Source organism: Gigantopelta aegis, chromosome 12, assembly GCF_016097555.1.
Source record: "Gigantopelta aegis isolate Gae_Host chromosome 12, Gae_host_genome, whole genome shotgun sequence".
NCBI classification, from domain to species: Eukaryota; Metazoa; Mollusca; class Gastropoda; order Neomphalida; family Peltospiridae; genus Gigantopelta; species Gigantopelta aegis.
Window position 1 is genome coordinate 46502142 of NC_054710.1, and position 16329 is coordinate 46518470.

Sequence of the window (16329 nt, forward strand, 5' to 3'; positions counted from 1 at the left end):
CAGAGTATGTGTTGCCCAACCCACTCAGATGAAAAGCAATTTAAATATGGATTTGAATCGTTTGTTGGTTTTGTTTACTCCGACAGTTCAGAAGAATGTAGCTCGTTGTTCTCTATCTTGGTAGAAATACAGCTGGAGTTAATTATAAACATTCTAAATTGTTATATTTGTAATGTGTGCTGTTTACTTCACATTTAACACACTGGCCCCTCCAGTTTGCCCCCCCCCCCCCCCCCCACCATAACAGCCAAACTTGCTGACATCTTCCGAGGCATGTGTCTGAACATATGAAGGAATATATAATTATTTTAAATCTATGTATACAAACAAGCATATCTGTAAGCATTAACAGTAAATAACTGAAAAGTAATCAACAATCCTAAAAGTTCATACATTGTAATAATTGGCACAATCCTGAGAAAAACAAGTACAAAACTAGTTCAAAGTGTTATAAAAACAACAACCGAATATCTATAATCTGTAACAGCCTTCACCGTTTGTCAATAATTTCAATTAGGCAAAATTATACTTACTCCAATGTTTTAAAACTTTGAACCTACATTACACACCTATCCTCAGACCTCAGAATATTGCAAGAACGGTCATTTCACATTCCACATGCACATGCATATAAATTTAGGACCATCGTGGATTCATTTACATGGACATAATGGGTTTCACAAAAAGGAAATGGCTTATCTGAAATTCTTTTTGCATAGACCTTAAATGGGTTACCAGTATGCAAAGTTTTAATTATCAGATGCCTGTATCATACAAAATAGTCCTCCAACTAGTAGAAACAAACTGACAAAAGAATATTCAAATAGAGAATTCAGTATGATAAAACAACAGAGAAAATGCAATATGGAGAAGACTCCATTCTTCGCTATGGGTGAGTATTACGGTTTTATTTATGTCTTGACCAATAGTTTTACAAATTGCACATAAAAATAGAACACTTTTGTTATTTTGAAGTTTTCCTTTTCTTTTTGCGTAAAGGAAAACTGAAATTATTTAAACAAACATTTTTAGTGGCGGCTGATATTAGGTATCATGTCATGATTTAAAAGCACGCACACACATTTTTATATTAAATATTCCTACAGGCACCAAACAAAAGAAAGGACTTGGTGAATTTGTATTTCCTTTGGGCTCCTTGTGCTTTCTAACCTGGTGATTTGATATTTCAGGAACAGGGTGCCTGATAAGGAGTCGGTGAACTATAATAGAATGAAGGGCTTGTGATTACGGGGAAAAAAGAGGAAGTGGGAGACGGGGTGCAGACATGCAATTTGTTCATATATTGGCTACACTTAATTTTTGGTTGTAATATTTGATTATGTAGTTGAAGGTATAATCTTTACATTTCAAAACAAAAATAATTGCATTTAGCGGTAGAAAAAACATTATACAAGACTAAGGTATCCTCTTTTTGATTGCTTTATTTTGATTCTTACTTGTTACATCCTATCCTCCTTATCCCCACCTTAAGCACCCACGACAGACATGCTTGAACATTCAGTGTATGTAAGCACATTTAAAATCAGCCCTTGAAATAAGTTACAGACAATAGGTCAGGTCTCATATCAGTTACGTTTTGGTGTTTTTTCATAATTCGTTCGTGATCAGGTTTTTGCTCGCAGTGCATGGTTATAATTTTTTCACACAATGGAGCTTACCCAAGATAATACCCCAGTGTTTCTAATTATGTTTATCATATTTCTTATGGTATTAAGACTTCTTACTGACACCATTTTAATTGCATTAAGATCTTGCAGGATTTCATCATATTGTTGACCAGTGATTGATTAATCAATGTGCTCTAGTGTTATACCAAACTTTTTTTCTTTTTTTTCCAACAAAAATTAAACACAAACATTTCTCTCAACTCTGTGTTTGATGTAGCTCTGTGGTAAGGCACTTGCTTGATGCACATTGTTTGATCGAATGAATATCCTTGAAAGTTTAAAAAAGAAAAACCTATTTCAATCTTGGTGATGATGATAACTAGTTTAACGTGCCCATATACCACTAGAGTTTCGAACACGCCCATCCCGAGTCCGACCTCCGATAAGATCGGTGGCCTGACTCGGGATGGAAGGGGGGGGGGGGGGGGGGGTTGAAAATGGGCAGAATTTTGAAAATAGCAATTAGTAAAAAAGTTAATAGAATAAATAAAAAATATAAAAAGGTTACAAGCCAAAAATAAAAAGAATTGACGGCTCGGCCGAATATTTATATAATTTGGAGCATTTTAGAAGGACAGTAGTAGTAAGGGGGCCTGTATAGAATCATGACCTACTTTTCAGTGACCTTGACCTTGATGACGTCGCGTGACCTCGTCCTACTGACCCCGGCCCTGACCTACTTAGACTGACCGTGACCTACTTAGACTGGCCTACTGTGCCGTGTGCAACGTCCTACTGACCCGGCCCTGACCTACTGACCCGGCCCCTGACCTACTTAGACTGACACGAAAGAGTATAAAAAGGCTAGATACGGTTTAATTGTCATTCGCTCGCCGAAAACGATCAGATCTACGTTCAATCCAGAGATGGCCTGTTCCACAAGTGATGAAGTGAGATGTCGTCTAGAACTTGGAACTAACGTCTACGTGGTGGCCAAGTTATGGAAAGTTATGGACACTGCTATTCACATAAGGAAATTTGACAGTGACAATGGGAAAACTTTCCCCACCAAGCGAGGTATTGTCCTTAGTCTTAAACAGTGGATCGAACTGTGTGGATGTAAAAGCCAAATTGACGAAACAATTTCATCATTAAACCAGGGGAAAGACAACAAATTGTTCAGACACCTTGGTGCCAACGTCCAAGTCAGCGTCGACAAGAACTTTGCTGGGGTGGACCTGCGTCAGTGGTGGTGGTGTGATGAAACTAAATCCGTAAAACCTTCGAAGAAGGGAATATTCCTTTCTCTACAACAATGGGAGAAACTGGGTTTCAGAAACTGAAAGGCTGTTTGTGCACAGTCATCATGTGTGACTTTGTACCAGAGCTGAACTCGATTGTGCCCTGCGCCATGCAAGACGACCATCAAAACCAGATGGGATTTCTTCAGTGTAACTTCTGCAACCCTAACGAGTGTCACCAGTGGTGAACGAGTTTTGTTTTGGATGAACTCGAAGGTATAAAAGAATGGATTTATGGTTTACACTTCATTTGCTTTGTGACTGTGCTAGAGAACAGACGTGTTTTATGATTCTGACATTCTTGTGTCTTGTTGCAATCTATCTGGAACGAAGAAGGTGGCATCGGGATATTCGAGCAGTCTTAGTAGCAGCAGCAGTAGCGACGAGGACGACGTCTTGGTCTGCAAATGTTCAGAAAGACATACAATCAAAAGAGTGGCTACCAAACAAGAAGAACATTTCATGGATCAAACGGATGCTACACGTGACATTGGGGTTGGAACTGAAGATGGCGAACTCGTGGATGAACCCACAGATCAGACGGATGCTGCCTGTGAAACAGATGCTGCCTGTGAAACAGATGCTGCCTGTGAGGAAGATTGCTATTCGAGACGTTACGTGTTCTGTCATCGTCCCGAAATGAGACATTTCTATGCCCGGATGCTGACGTATGCTCGGTGGCCCATACAATTACGTCAAAAACCAAAAGAACTTGCCAAGGCCGGTTTCTACTACACGGGAGACCACGATGCCATCACCTGTTACTGTTGCGGACTTCGCGTCTACCGATGGAAGAAGACAGACGACCCAGTGATGGAACATTACAGACTCTCTCCAAGATGTCCTTATGTGAACAACCTGTTCAGACATTAAATGTTTTAGACACTTGTGTGCTATGTTATCATGTTGTATGTTGTGAATAAAACCGTGAATAACAGGTTTTGCTTTCTTATTTATGTCCTGGGTCCATGAGTGTGTCTCTGGACGTGTCCCTATGGTAGTAACACTGGTAAAGGGTAATATTTTGGTAACGATTATTTTTGGGAGCTCGCACGATGAGATTTGTGCTTGGGAGGAGGGACACTGCTCATACGTATCACACACATTCAAACATTCCTGTACCATATCTTTATGCGTCATAAGGTATATAAGTAAAATAGTTTTGGAAAACTCGTCATTTGAGGTAGAACTTTCAGAGGAGCAACATGTCAGACCAGTACAAGTTATATGTACCCGACGTGGATAAGTGGACCCGTTTCTATAAATTGCAGGCAGAAGGTAAACTTCAACCTCATTTTCCAGTGCAACGTGGTGGGAAAAGTCAGATCATGTACAGTGTGGATCGATGTCTAGAACTCTACGATCTCACGTGGAAAAAAGAAAAAGAGGAACAGAACAAGTCCCCGACACCCAAAGTCGTCATGGTCTCCCCAACACAACAAGTGGTAGAGCAAGCCAAGGCCGAGCAGAAACGGAAACGTCAAGAGAGTGGCGTGGAACAGAAACGACGAGAGCAGACTGGGCAAAAACGGCACAAGCATTTCTGAGAAGGCTATAAAAGGGGGCATGGCAGTTTCAACATCGTCAGTTCACGTCGAACACTTCAACAATCAACATCATGAATCAGAATTGGTTTATTCCGGAACATGTCATGAACAAAAGATCGTGTCCCGTATGTCCAAAGACTTTTTCAAAACCATCAAATATGCTACGTCATTGGAAGACCTTCCATTCAGCTCAACTCCAGGCTCCTATGGCTCCTATAGCTCCGGCTCCTCTGGCTCCGGCTCCGGCTCCTAGGGCTCATATAGCTCCTCTGGCTCCTATAGCTCCTATAGCTCCTGCTCTGGCTCCTATAGCTCCTCTGGCTCCTATAGCTCCTCTGGCTCCTCTAGCTCATACAGCTCCTGCTCCTCTAGCTCCTATAGCTCCTGCTCCTCTGGCTCCTATAGCTCCTGCTCTGGCTCCTATAGCTCCTCTGGCTCCTAGGGCTCATATAGCTCCTCTGGCTCCTATAGCTCCTGCTCATAGGGCTCCTATAGCTCCTGCTCCTCTGGATCCTATAGCTCCTATAACTCCTGTTCTGGCTCCTATAGCTCCTCTGGCTCCTCTAGCTCATATAGCTCCTGCTCCTCTGGCTCCTATAGCTCCTGCTCCTCTGGCTCCTATAGCTCCTGCTCCGGCTCCTACAGCTCCTCTGGCTCCCATAGCTCCTGCTCCTCTGGCTCCTATAGCTCCTGCTCATAGGGCTCCTATAGCTCCTGCTCCGCTGCAGCAGCAGCCCCTAAGATTGTTACATCCGTTCACCATGATCGTGTCGGGACCCACGACGTGTGGAAAGACAGTTTTGTTGTACAAACTGCTAAGGGATGGTAAAATCCAGCCGCCTCCCCAGCGCATCATCTGGCTCTACAAACGATGGCAACCCCTCTATGATACGATCAAAATGGTTGCTCGAGTGAAATTTGTTCAAGGCATACCCGAGAATTTGGAAAAGGATCGTTATTTGGATTCGAGAGTCAGAAATCTCATCGTGTTGGACGATGTCTACAGCTGGAAAAGACCCTCGCATCACCGACCTGTTCACGGAAGGAAGTCACCACAGAAACCTCTCTGTGATTGCCATCAACCAGAACTTGTATCACAGCAAGGACCCGACACAGAGAAGAAACTGTCATTACCTGGCACTGTTTAACAACCCCATCGACAAGCAGCAAGTTCTGACTTTGGCACAGCAGATGTATCCTGGAAATACTCGTCATTTCATGCAGCGGTTTGAGGAAGCTACCCACAGGCCCTACGGATATCTCTTGGTGGACTTGAAACCGACCACGCCCGAACATTGGCGTCTTCGGCCTAATGGTTTACAGACGGGGCCGTCCGAATGGTATAAAAGCACGAACGTAACGGCGAATGTCTCAGAAGAGTTGCAGCCACCGACGAAGAAAGAGCTCTACATGCAAATCATGCAAAGAAACGCATTCAAGAGAAAATTACCAGGCATACCCGCCTACGAAAGTGACGACGAAGAAGAAGATGAGGTGGAACCCTATCTGAAAAAAGTCAAGAGAATGCAGTCTTGCGATACGTGTGGTCTGGTCTTTAAAGACGGAAGCGACTTGCAGCGACACGTGAAAACGTGCGAAGAGGGAAATGAAAAAGAAGAAGAGCCGTCGCCCGACCTGGAAAACGAAGGCATTCGTCTCATGGTGGAACGTGAATTCGACATCAATCGTGACTATCTCCAAAGCAAGAGGAAACGCTACGAAGAAAAAAACATGTCCCAAGATGCCATTGAAAGAAACATGAAGACATTGCAATGGAAGTTATTTAAAGACACGTACTCTCGCTTTCTGACCTATATGCATTACTTTGACAAAGGTCCCAACACCAGAAACATTTTACAGTTTGTGAATCCAGACAAAGATGTGAGACCACAGATTCGTTCTAAATTAAATCAGTATCGTTCATGGATCGGCGAATATTTGGATGAACAAGACGACGACGATACCGACGATGAGGAGGACGACGATGATGAAGAGAAATGAACACTCATATTATTCACATGTCGCCCTTAAGGCCTCTCGATGTACCCAGTGTGTGTCCATTTTATATATGTGTCAGTGATTTGTAATTTAGAAATAAATGAAAAACCAAAACATTGCGTTTGTTTTTTGAGTTTTTTACTCTATGACTAGATTTGTGATTGGATATTTCTACCGCTACTTTATAGTAGCAAGAGCTGTGTGTACAAGACAGAACATACCACGATCTTTGATATACCAGACATAATACACTAGTTGGCTATAGCTTAATGGGCCACCGACGGGGATCGATCCTAGATCGACCACTGTATTTACCTATTTGGTAATTAAAAAAGCCCTGTAAAAAGGCTTGTACTCTAGGGAAATACTTGTGTTTAAAATGCAGCTAAAAGATCATAGTTTAGGTCGGAGCGTTCAGTTGCAGTCACGCGTTCTTTCTTCAAAGCAATGGGCTGGGGATGTTTCACTCTCTTTCACACACACACACACACACACACACACACACACACACACACACATCCCTTTCTTCTCCTTAACAATTATTCCTTTCTTCTCCTTAATACATATGCCTTTCTTCTTAACAAACATTCCTTTCTTCGAGACAAATATGTCTTTCTTTTCCTATGACTAAAACAAAACAAAATATTTGTATTCAATTAATCTTTATTTTACGAGGAAGGAAATGTTTTATTTACTCAATATATTTTATTTATGGTTATACAAGAAAGAAAGAAATGTTTTATTTAACGACGCACTCAACACATTTTATTTACGGTTATATGGCGTCAGACATATGGTTAAGGACCACACAGATATTGATATAGAAAACCCGCTGTCGCCACTGCATGGGCTACTCTTTTTTTTTATTAGCAGCAAGGGATCCTACACCATCCCACAAACAGGATAGTACATACCGTTGTCCAGTTGTGGAGCATTGGCTGGATATATACCAGACCGACCCACATCAAGGGAACACTGAGCTACGTCCCGTCCCCACAGGGTTATTAGAGGATGCTTGAAAAAAAATCGTAACATAATAAATAAATAAATAAACAAATAAATAAGTAAGTAAATAAGTAAAATAAAAACAAACTATAAATTATTATTTTGTTTTAAAAATAATAGAAAAATATAATTTCCCCACATGAGATACGAACGACGTACCTTTCACGCTAAAGTCGACTACGCTAACGACTGAGCTACCGAGACATCAACAAAATCTGTCATTTAAACCATTATATGTGCGAGCGGCGAAGCGCGGAATGAAGTGACGAAATAGGTCAGTTAATAATAATCTTGTGAATGCGCTAGCGCGGGAGACATAGTGGGACGACAATTCTATTTTACACCTATTTAAATCATTTCTTATTTCACGTCTTTAAGAATGTAACTTCTAGTTCCGAAGAGTATTTTATTTAGAGACTGCCAACACAAGATACCACCGCTTCCCGGATGTAAACAGTGATAACCATTCATCATTCAGGGCGCTAAAAATAAATACACTACCTCGCGTCGGGCAGAGTCCTTAGAAGTGGTAGGTTAACGACACCACTAGAGCACTCGATTTATGAATCATTGGCTATTGGATGTGAAACATACTTCTGACAGTTTTAGAGAGGAAAACCCCCCTGCACTTTCCCATTAGTAGCAAGGGATCCTACAGACAGGATAGCACGGGCGTTGCTAAGTACGACGGATCGGGGTCGGGCTAAATAGGTCAGGATTAGACTAAGTAGGTCAGGGCCGGGGTCAGTAGGACGAGGTCACGCGACGTCATCAAGGTCAAGGTCACTGAAAAGTAGGTCATGATTCTATACAGGCCCCCTTACTACTGACAGTCCAAAATTAAAGAGCAAGAAGAGAGAATCGGACTATTTAATAATATTTTTTAAAAAAGAAGTAATTTCGACATAAAATTTTGAACGCAGATCTAAAAGTTTAAAGTTCGATCGATATGTCCACACGAGTGGCCTCGTTAAGGCCGTTTGGGTGCACAGCTTAAAGGGACGAGATGGGTTGCATCCCATCAAGAAAACCCTAGATTGACAGTCGATAGACGTTGAAGGTGTAGTGCTGTGCTGAAATACAGATCTTGAGAAGCCGGATCCGTCTGAACGAGAGAGAGTATCAGACTAGGGTATAGTCCAGTCGTCATAGTTTTGTATAGTGGTGCGGACGGGCCCGACTCCGGAGGATACGAGATGGTATCACTATAAAGCAAGGTAAAGTCTAGAAAAAGAGTAGTAGGGGCCGACCCCGCTTCCTATTTCTTCTTAGAGTGGGGCGGTCAATCTTCCAGTGCTGCAATCTTGGGGCTATGCTATATATGCTGTCCAGTTTGTGGGAATGTAGTGTTGGGAATCTTGGAATTTTGTCGCAGACCGTCCGTGGTTTACACCAACCAATCAACTTTACAATTTGTTGGAATATTTGTTTAAATTGCCATAATCCACGGAACCAAAGGTCTCCACAGACTGAAATAACATTGGTCTAGTAGGATGAGACCAGGAGGTGGACGTAGTTTGGTAGTTGCTGTAGTGATCACTTGAGCTATGGGGAAGGAAGAATATAGCTTGGTTGGTGTAGGTGGTGGGATTTCACTGCGTCTGTTGAGCAGTCGCCTGAGGTGCTTTGATTGCAGGATCAAATCTCACTGGATCCATTCAGCTGATTGGGGTTCGTCTCGTTCCAACCAGTGCACCACAACTGGTCAAAGGCTGTGGTATGTGCTTTCCTGTATGTGGGGAAAATGCCTATATAAAACATCCCTTGCTGCATTAGAAAAAATGTAACGTGTTTTCTGTGATGGCTACGTACCAGAATTGCCAAATGTTTGACATCCAATAGCCAATGATTACTTAATTGTGCTGTAAAGGTACTGTTGAACAAAACAAACTTTAGGTCGATAGAGCACTCGCTCAAATTGCTCGTGTCCTAGGCTCAAACCTTGGTGGGTCCATTAAATCTGACACATCCTAACCAAAAGAAAGAAATCTTTTATTTAACGACTCGACACATTTTATTTACGGTTATATCGCGTCAAACATATGGTTAAGGACCACACAGATTTTGAGAGGAAACCTGCTGTCGCCACTTCATGGACTACTCTTTCCGATTAGCACCAAGGGATCTTTTATTTGTGCTTCCCACAGGCAGGATAGCACAAACCATGGCCTTTGTTGAACCAGTTATGGATCACTGGTCGGTGCAAGTGGTTTACACCTACCCATTGAGCCTTGCGGAGCACTCACTCAGGGTTTGGAGTCGGTATCTGGATTAAAAATCCCATACCTCGACTGGGATCCGAACCCATCGGGTTTACTCTGAAGACTAAATGTAAAAAATTTCAAATGTTTGACATCCAATAGCCGAGGGGCGGGATGTAGCCTAATGGTAATGTGTTAGCTTGATGCACGGTCCGTCTAGGATCGATCCCCGTAGGTAGCCTCATTGGGCTATTTCTTGTTCCAGCCAGTGCTCCACAGCTGGTGTAACCAAGGGCGTAGGATGGTGCATATAAAAGATCCCTTGTTGCTAATCGGAAAGAGTAGCCCATGAAGTGGCGACAGCGGGTTTCCTCTCTCAATATATGTGTGGTCCTTAACCGTATGTCCGACGCCATATATCCGTAAATAAAATGTGTTGAGTGCGTCTTTAAAAACCCCATTTCCTTCCTTCCAATAGGCGATGATTAATTAATGTGCTCCAGAGTTGAAATGTGTTTGAGGTTCAGCGAGTGACAGGATCCCTGTCCCAAGTAACGCTGTACGAGTGGTATTCAAAGGTGGTAAACCTTGCATCGTAATCACCCTGGGGTTGGGGTGTGGCCCAGTGGTAAAGCGTTGGCTTGAAGTGCTGTCTAGTACCGATCCTTGTCGCTGGGCCCATTGGGTTATTTATCATTCCAGCCAGTGCATCACAACTGGTATATCAAAGGCTGTGGTATGTGCTATCCTGTCTTGAATGGCACACATAAAAGATCCCTTGCTACTAATGTAAAAAATTTGACATTCAATAGCTGATGATTAATAAATCGATATGCTCTAAAATGAACGTTAACTCCACAAAAAGACTAAATAGCATTTATTGTGCTGTAATTAATATACATTAACATTCACACACCTACAAAAACAGACTGAAATGTATAAAATTTACCATGCACGATCATATTCAAGCTAAAACTACCATTCTGTACCTACACTACATTAGCATTCAAACGAATCCATAGATATTGAAGAGCAGAATGTACCTTGATGGTTATCCAGTGGACTAGTAAAGATTTACAACAGTATAAAAAACAAAGACTTGTATAAAAGCAGATACTTGAAGGCACAGTCCAGGACTGGTAGATTTCCATTTTTATTTTTATTACACGCCCTGTATAAGAGATGACCTGTTGTAAATAAATGTCCTCTCCAATATATTTTGGAGACCGGGCTTGTGAGTGGCTGCTACTAGCTAATGACTAGGTCACTGTTCCACGAAGTGATCTTAGCTCTAAGATGGCCTTAAGTACACGCCCACTACCCTGTGCACTTAGGGTGGTCTCACCCTTGAGATGGCCTTAAGTACACGCCCACTACCCTGTGCACTTAGGGTGGTCTCAACCTTGAGATCGCCTTAAGTACACGCCCACTACCCTGTGCACTAAGGGTGGTCTCAGACTTGAGATCGCCTTAAGTACAAGCCCCACTACCCTGTGCACTTAAGGTGATCTCACCCTTGACATGGCCTTAAGTACACGCCCACTACCCTGTGCACTTAGGGTGGTCTCAGCCTTGAGATCGCCTTAAGTACACGCCCACTACCCTGTGCACTAAGGGTGGTCTCAGACTTGAGATCGCCTTAAGTACAAGCCCCACTACCCTGTGCACTTAAGGTGATCTCAAGGCTGAGACTGCCCTAAGTACACGCCCACTACCCTGTGCACTTAGGGTGGTCTCAGCTCTAAGATCGCCTTAAGTACACGCCCACTACCCTGTGCACTTAGGGCGGTCTCAGCCTTGAGATCGCCTTAAGTACACGCCCACTACCCTGTGCACTTAGGGCGGTCTCAGCTCTAAGATCGCCTTAAGTACACGCCCACCACCCTGTGCACTTAGGGCGGTCTCAGCCTTGAGATCGCCTTAAGTACACGCCCACTACCCTGTGCACTTAGGGCGGTCTCAGCCTTGAGATGGCCTTAAGTACACGCCCACTACCCTGTGCACTTAGGGCGGTCTCAGCTCTAAGATCGCCTTAAGTACACGCCCACTACCCTGTGCACTTAGGGCGGTCTCAGCCTTGAGATGGCCTTAAGTACACGCCCACTACCCTGTGCACTTAGGGCGGTCTCAGCTCTAAGATCGCCTTAAGTACACGCCCACTACCCTGTGCACTTAGGGCGGTCTCAGCCTTGAGATCGCCTTAAGTACACGCCCACTACCCTGTGCACTTAGGGCGGTCTCAGCTCTAAGATCGCCTTAAGTACACGCCCACTACCCTGTGCACTTAGGGCGGTCTCAGCCTTGAGATGGCCTCAAGTACACACCCACTACCCTGTGCACTTAGGGTGGTCTCAGCTCTAAGATCGCCTTAAGTACACGCCCACTACCCTGTGCACTTAGGGCGGTCTCAGCCTTGAGATGGCCTTAAGTACACGCCCACTACCCTGTGCACTTAGGGCGGTCTCAGCTCTAAGATCGCCTTAAGTACACGCCCACTACCCAGTGCACTTAGGGCGGTCTCAGCCTTGAGATCGCCTTAAGTACACGCCCACTACCCTGTGCACTTAGGGCGGTCTCAGCTCTAAGATCGCCTTAAGTACACGCCCACTACCCTGTGCACTTAGGGCGGTCTCAGCTCTAAGATCGCCTTAAGTACACGCCCACTACCCTGTGCACTTAGGGCGGTCTCAGCCTTGAGATCGCCTTAAGTACACGCCCACTACCCTGTGCACTTAGGGCGGTCTCAGCCTTGAGATGGCCTTAAGTACACGCCCACTACCCTGTGCACTTAGGGTGGTCTCAGCTCTAAGATCGCCTTAAGTACACGCCCACTACCCAGTGTAGTGGGCACTTAGGGCGGTCTCAGCCTTGAGACCGCCCTAAGTACACGCCCACTACCCTGTGCACTTAGGGTGGTCTCACCCTTGAGATGGCCTTAAGTACACGCCCACTACCCTGTGCACTTAGGGTGATCTCAGCCCTGAGATTGCCTTAAGTACAAGCCCACTACCCTTAAGTACAAGCCCAGTACCCTTAAGTACAAGCCCACTACCCTTAAGTACAAGCCTACTACCCTGTGCACTTAACGTGATCTTAGAACTAAGATCGCTTTGTGGAACCATCCAATAAACTAAGGATGTTCGAAATTGATTCTTCTGCTACAGTGTGACCATAAATTAACAGATGTTTAAAATTAATTCAGTGACCAGAATGAACATAGTTCGCTTTTTCAAGATCTGTTAAATCAATGGGAAGAGATAGCTCACGGTACTTCACAGGTTTTTTGAGATTCAATTTATCACAGCATTGCTATTATAAGCCATTAACATGTGAGGGTTCGTTTTAGATATGGCAAGTGACTATACTATGGTTAAAAGGATATTCAAATATTTTGTGTGATGTTAAGAAGATTAATTTGAATAATCATTCTAAATATTAGTTAAATAAACATAAATTAAAAAGTGTAGCTTTAATATGTGAAATATATGAAGGCATTCTGTGTATAAAGGCCACTTGTCAAAAATGCATACAATAGCACACAAATACACACAATTGGTAGGTTTTTAATATATATATACAATTATATATATATCTATATCTACAGTCAAACCTGTTGTAAGCAGCCATCAAATGAATATCACAAAGTGGTATTTTTAGACAAGTGGCTGCTTAATACAAGTGTCCACTAGAGCTGGTTTGACTGTATGAAGTCAACCTGCTAAAGTGGCAGCCTCTTGTAAGAAGACTTCTCTCACTGCATTGTGATGGGGCAGGGGGTACCTCTCAAGCACTAGCCTCAGGTGCCATGGGTAGCAAGATCAATTGCCCTCAGTGGACTTTAATGTTTTCCCATTCTAAATAGTGCCTCACTTTAAATGATGTGGTATGTACTGTCCTGTTGTGAAAGTACATAGGAAAGAGATGTGGCTGTTTTTTTAAGTTTTTGGAAGCAGTGTGCGTCTCTCAGTCTCCCTCCCTAACTACTAGCTAAGTTCCAAAATAACTTTCCTTTCCAAACAAAGTATAGAAATAACCGTGTGTAAGACACCAAATTACCATAATGAAAAATGTGCTGAGGTGTCTTTAAGCTTTTTCGTTCCTTTTACATTACAGCTGTATCTCACAGACAGGACAGTACATACCTCTTACAAGGCTTCTCAATGGGGTTCACTGAAGCAGGTTTGACTGTACACTATATAATGTTTAAAATAGTGATCATAATATGTACATGTGATGGAATAAATATAGAATTATTTATAATATATATGCAAACATGCATATTTGTAAGCACCACCAGCCAGTGGCGTAGCGTGGTTGTCACCGCCCGGGGCAAGGCAAGTATTGCACCCCCTAACCAGTGGAGCATTAGCACTTCCACCAGTCCAGAATTTTGCGCCCAGGCTACGCCACTGCCACCAACAAAAATAATTGAAAAGTATTAGTCATAGGCATCGGAAGTGGTGGACACTCTCACCCCCCCCCCCCATCAACTCTGAAACTGGAGGGGCCAGAGTATGTGTTGCCCCCTCAGATGAAAAGCGATTTAAATATGGATTTGAATGATTTGTTGATTTTGTTTACTCCGACAGTTCACAAGAATGTAGCTCGTTATTCTCCATCTTGGTAGAAATACAACTAGAGTTAATTATAAACATTCATATTTATAATGTGTGTGTATGTGTTTACTTCACATTTAACACACTGGCCCCTCCAGTTTGCCACCCTCACACACCCCACCCGCACAGCCAAACTGCTGACATCTTCCGAGGCATATGTCTGAACATATGAAGGAATATATAATTATTTTAAATCTATGTATACAAACAAGCATATCTGTAAGCATTAACATTAAATTACTGAAAGTAATCAACAATCCTAAAAGTTCATACATTGTAATAATTGGCACAATCCTGAGAAAAACAAGTACAAAACTAGTTCAAAGTGTTATAAAAACAACAACCGAATATCTATAATCTGTAACAGCCTTCACCGTTTGTCAATAATTTCAGTTAGGCAAAATTATACTTACTCCAATGTTTTAAAACTTTGAACCTACATTACACACCTATCCTCAGACCTCAGAATATTGCAAGAACGGTCATTTCACATTCCACATGCACATGCATATAAATTTAGGACCATCGTGGATTCATTTACATGGACATAATGGGTTTCACAAAAAGGAAATGGTTTATCTGAAATTCTTTTTGCATAGACCTTAAATGGGTTACCAGTATGCAAAGTTTCAATTATCAGATGCCTGTATCATACAAAATAGTTCTCCAACTAGTAGAAACAAACTGACAAAAGAATATTCAAATAGAGAATTCAGTATGATAAAACAACAGAGAAAATACAATATGGAGAAGACTCCAATCTTCGCTATGGGTGAATATTACGGTTTTATTTATGTCTTGACCAATAGTTTTACAAATTGCACATAAAAATAGAACACTTTTGTTATTTTGAAGTTTTCCTTTTCTTTTTGCTTAAAGGAAAACTGAAATTATTTAAACAAACATTTTTAGTGGCGGCTGATATTAGGTATCATGTCATGATTTAAAGGCACGCACACACATTTTTATATTAAATATTCCTACAGGCACCAAACAAAAGAAAGGACTTGGTGAATTTGTATTTCCTTTGGGCTCCTTGTGCTTTCTAACCTGGTGATTTGATATTTCAGGAACAGGGTGCCTGATAAGGAGTCGGTGAACTATAATAGAATGAAGGGCTTGTGATTACGGGGAGAAAAGAGGAAGTGGGAGACGGGGTGCAGACATGCAATTTGTTCATATATTGGCTACACTTAATTTTTGGTTGTAATATTTTTGATTATGTAGTTGAAGGTATAATCTTTACATTTCAAAACAAAAATAATTGCATTTAGTGGTGGAAAAAAACATGATACAAGTCTAAGGTAGACTCTTTTTGATTACTTTATTTTGATTCTTACCTGTACATCCTATCCTCCTTATCCCCACCTTAAGCACCCATGACAGACATGCTTGAACATTCAGTGTATGTAAGCACATTTAAAATCAGCCCCTGAAATAAGTTGCGAACAATAGGTCAGGTCTCCTATCAGTTACGTTTTGGTGTTTTCCCATAATTCGTTCGTGATCAAGTTTTGGCTCCCAGTGCCCGTTTTTAATGTTTTCACACAATGGTGCTTACCCAAAATAATACTCCAGTGTTTCTAATTACATTTATCATATTTTTTATGGTACTAAAAATTCTTACTGGCACCATTTTAATTGCATTAACCTCTTGCTTTATTTCATTGTAATGTCGATCGAGAATTAAGTAACTCTATCCGCAATATCAAATACATTGCGGATATACCTAGTTAATTCTCAGTCGATAATACATATGGGAATTAAATGGATCCTACTAAACATCCAAACGCACTAAAATTTACTGATAAAAAATGTTGATATTAAGTACGATACTTTAATACAATCCATTCTGATCGGCAACTTATTTCACGGCTAGCTCTGGCACTCGCCAAATTCGGCAATTGCGAATTTTAAAAACAATAGGCGAATTTTATTTTAATTTGCCAAATAACTTTTATGTAATAATTGTTCTTTTATTAGAAAATAACTGGGATTTTGCAATTTTTGAAGTTTAAATAGATGATTTGGCA